Source organism: Chiloscyllium plagiosum, unplaced genomic scaffold, assembly GCF_037043375.1.
Source record: "Chiloscyllium plagiosum isolate Xiang-an unplaced genomic scaffold, Cpla_swu_hap1 HiC_scaffold_20, whole genome shotgun sequence".
NCBI lineage: Eukaryota > Metazoa > Chordata > Chondrichthyes > Orectolobiformes > Hemiscylliidae > Chiloscyllium > Chiloscyllium plagiosum.
The window spans coordinates 38,236,833-38,241,727 of NW_028270158.1; positions in this window are offsets into that span (position 1 = coordinate 38,236,833).

Here is a 4,895-nt window from a genome sequence, read left to right on the forward strand (position 1 = left end):
AGGGAATTGGAAATTGTCTGAATGGAAAATATGCAAAACTCAGGGGAAAGGCAGAGGATTAAGTGAGTTGCTCATACATAGACCCAGGACACACACAACAGGCCAAATTGCTCCCTTCTGTACTGTATTCATGCTATGATTGTGTCATTCGCCATTTGGTCCATTATGACCCCACAAACTCAGCATTTTAGTTATTGCCATTGCCTTATCTACTTGCTGTAATACATTTTGTCCCTTTTCAATTAGCGGTCCAATTTTCTCTTGAATGTTTCAACTGAACCTGGCTTCACCACACGCTCAGGCATTGCATTCCAGGCCTGAAAAATTCGCTGCCTTATGTAGTTCTTTCTAACACTTTGGTTTTGTCAATTACTTTAAATCTGTACCCTATTTTTCTCCATCGTTTTACAATTGGGAATAGTTTCTCCAAACCTATGCTGTCTCCATGATTTTGAATATTTCTATCAAATCCCCTCTCAAAATTCTGTTCTCCAAGGGAAGAGTTCTAATTTCAAGTTCTTCATCCCTGAAATTGTTATTGTGAATCTTTTCTGTCTTCTTTCAATGTCTGCATAACCTTCTGAAAGTGCAGCAGCCAGAACTGGATGTAACAGTACAGCTGATATTTCAACACTGTTTCATCAATTCTAATTTAACAGGCTTTCTTGTCAGCAAAACTGGAAATTTAAACATAACTGTTGCTCTGCAAACATCCCTCACCAGAAATTAAATTTTCAGTAACTTGAAGATTTGTATCATTAGCATAATTCATTAGATACAAGTGCAGCACAGTAACAGAATAATACTTCATTGATTACTTTAGCTATAACAACTATAAAACAATATATAATAATGAAGCAATATCAGGAACAATGGCACAGATTTCAAACCTACTCCCCCAAACTACAACTTAATTCCATGAACTTTGCTATTTAATGTGCATCTAGTTCCAAGATATTTGTTTTTATTAAAAAGTAACATCCAGAACTTTATCAAATGTCTTCTGGAAGTTTAATACAATCATTAGCTGGATTGTCTTATGCATTAACTTGGTCACTAGCTAAGAGTTTCACATCAGCGAGACAGGAATGTTTTTAAACACTGGTTACTCATCACGATAGTCTTTATAATTCCAGACTAGCATTGAAATAACAACATGCATTCAGTAATTTTAAGTTTCCAAATCTGTAACTACTCCTACCGAGAAGCATAAAGGCAGCAAAAGGATGGGAACACCACCATCTGCAAATTCCCCTCCAAACCACACACTATTGTAACTTGGAACTATTGTAGCCGTTCCTTCACTGCCATAGGATCACATTCCCAGAACTCCTTTGCTAACAGCACTGTGGTGAACCTACACAAAGGGTCTATGCCAGTTCAAGGCAGCAGCTCACAACCACCTTCTCAGTGACATTTAGGGATGGGCCATAAATGCTGACATAGCTAGGGAGTGGTAATGTCATATAGGGATTTGGAAACAAGCATGAAGATTTTAAAATTGAAGCACTGCCATTCTGGTAGCCAAAGTAGCGGAGTATGAAAAATGAAGTGGATCATGTGAGCATAAATCCTTTTGGGACACCGTGTGAGATCAAACTTCAATAAAATCCAAATTCATTTACAATTACTCCCAGCCAGTTTTGACTCTAGCACAGCAGATTGCCACTAAGGCCGAATGCTTCAAACTTGTACTGTTGTTGATCAGATTATATCCTTAATTTAGCTGTTGTGGTCTTCACTGTTGCATGCTTCTTTTGTGGATATATTTTTTCTTCCATGTTGCTTATAATTTCAATACTATCTCTTGTTTTCTATTATTGTTTTTAATTAATATCCCTTTCAAGCATGTTACTTTTTGGTCTTAATGCAGAATTACACCAGGACTCAACTTCCGGCTCATAACTACTTAATCTAGACTAATACTGTATTTACTTCTCACATTGTCTGTAATAGTCAGCAGTGTCATAAAGTCATAGAGATATACAGCATGGAAACATCCCAGTTGATTCAACTTATCCATGCCGCCCAGACATTCTAACCTAATCTTGTACCATTTGCCAGCACTTGTCCGTATCCCTCTAAATCCTTCCTATTCATATACCCATCCAGGTGCTTTTTAAAATGCTGTAATTGTGTCAGCCTCCACCATTTCCTCTGGCAGCTCATTCCATACACGCACCATCCTCTGCGTGAAAAGATCACCCCTTAGGTCTCTTTTATATCTTTCCCCTCTCACCCTGAACCTATGCCCTCTAATTCTGGACTCCCCCACCCCAGGGAAAAGACCGTATCTGTTTATTCTATCCATACCCCTCATGATTTTATAAACATCTATAAGGTCACCCCTCAGCCTTCGACTCTCCAGGGAGTACAGCCCCAGCCTATTCAGCCTCTCCCTTTAGCTCAAACTCTCCAACTCTGGCAACATCCTCATAAAGAGGAACCTCGATTATCCAAATGTCGGATTATCCAAAGAAGATCTCAAGGTCCCCGATAGAAACATTACATCAGAAGTGTTTTAATACTGATCACATCTTTTGTTTACAATGATTAAAAATGAACTCGGCTTACTGAAATGCTTTCGAGAACAGGCATGGACATTGATGGGAACCCAGGCACCATCTCCAAATGGCTGACTGTCTGCCCTCTCCCTGAAGTTCTACTGAGGGGTGTACCCTAAACCCCTCTTCCCCAGATAATATCTCCAATATTGTCCTGTACAGGGCAAACGTGTATGTGTGTGTTATTTTGACACACACCCTCCAAAGGCAGCAGCAGTCTTACTGTTAAGTCCAGTCTGGCTGTCCCGGAGAAGGGGTGGGGGTGGACAGCGGTGCACTGGGTGCAGGGCGGCCAGGTTGGACAGGGGCAGGGGCATGCACGTGGTGTGCTGCTACCTACTCGCCTGAACGGGGAGTGGACCTTGCAAGCGCTCGCTGTGCCAATCTCATTGAACCGATTGGGAGTGTGGGAGGCTTCAGCAATACTGCATGTCCCTTACACACACGTGTGCGCCTGCTCAGAAACAAACCCTGCGACAGAGAGAGGGAGCAAGGCAGGCAGAGCGAGGAAAAAGGAAACTTCAGAAAACTCCGAGCCCCAGAGGAGAGGCTTTGAATTAATTAACCGAAAAATCAATTATTCAAACAAAGTAGTGCCCACCCATCTTGTTCAGATAATCGAGGTACCTCTGTAAAGCTTTTCTGAACCCTTTCAAGTTTCACAACATCCTTCCAAACAGGAGGAGACCAAAAATGCATGCAATATTCCAACAGTGGCCTAACAAATGTCCTGTTCAGCCGCAACATGACATCCCAACTCTTATACTCAACGCTCTGACCAATAAAGGAAAGCATACAAAATACCTTCTTCACTATCCTATCTACCTGCGACTCTACTTTCAAGGAGCTATGAACCTGCACTCCAAGGTCTTTTTGTTCAGCAACACTCCCTAGGACCTTATCATTAAATGTATAAGTCCTGCTAAGATTTGTTTTTCCAAAATGCAGCACCTCACATTTATCTTAATTAAACTCCATCTGCCTCTCCTCAGCCCATTGGCCCATCTGATCAAGATCCCATTGTAATCTTAGGTAAACTTCTTCGCTGTCCATTACACCTTCAATTTTGGTGTCATCTGCAAACTTACTAACTATACCACTTATGCTCACATCCAAATCATTCATATAAATGATGAAAAGCAGTTGACTCAGCACCGATCCTGGTGGCACACCAGCAGCCTCCAGTCTGAAAAGCAACTCTCCACCCCCACCCTCTGTACAGGGCAAACAAACTTGTGTATGTGTCCTACCTTTGAGCCAGTTCTGTATGCAAATGGCTAGTTCTCCCTGTATTCCAGGAGATCCAACCTTGCTAACAAGTCTGCCACGAGGAACCTTGTTGAATGCCTTACTGAAGTCCATATAGATCACGTCTACTGCTCTGCCCTCATCAATCCTCTTTGTTACTTCTTCAAAGAAACGCAATCAAGTTCGAGAGACATTACCTCCCATGCACAAAGCCATGTTGACTATCCCTAATCAGTCCTTGCCTTCCCAAATATGTGTAAATCCTGTCCCTCAGGATTCCCTTCAACAACTTGCCCACCATTGATATCAGGCTCACTGCTCTATAGTTCCCTGGCTTGTCCTTATCACCTTTCTTAAATAGTGGCACCATGTCAGCCAACCTCCAGTCCTCCGGGACCTGATCTGTGACGATCGATGATTCAAATGGCTCAGCAAGGGGCCCAGCGATCACTTCCCTAGCTTCCTACAGAGTTCAGGGGTACACCTAATCAGGTCCTGGGAATTTATTTACTTGTACACATTTAAGACGTCCAGCACCACTTCCTCATAATTTGGACATTTTTCAAGATGTCACCATCTATTTCCCCACATTTTATGTCTTACATGTCCTTCTCTACAGGAAATACTCATGACTTGCTCTCAAGGATTTGAACTTGTATCTCATGCTTCTCATTATCCCTAAGTTATCTACGATTGCAATACCCTCTATTCCCTCTGCCATTCAGCCATCTTATCCTTATAACGTATGATTCTGTGTTAAAGCTCTTCACTTCGCTGTTCTTTTAATAAGACTTTCATTAAAACACATTCCCTGACCAAGGGTTGGTCACTTTCCCCGATTCATATCTCAGTATTCATTTTTTTTCATATGCCCCTGTAAATCAACTTCAGACTTTCATACATTAAAAACAGTGTACTACCAAATGAAAGCAATTGCTATGTATCATTTTGTCACCTTATTCATTTCTACCCAGACTACTTTAGCAATTTCTCCTTTCTCACATTTTCTGAACAGTCATTATCTCTTCACATGAATCTCCCACTTCATTAATGCATTTTAAAAATAAATATTTCATGCCAATA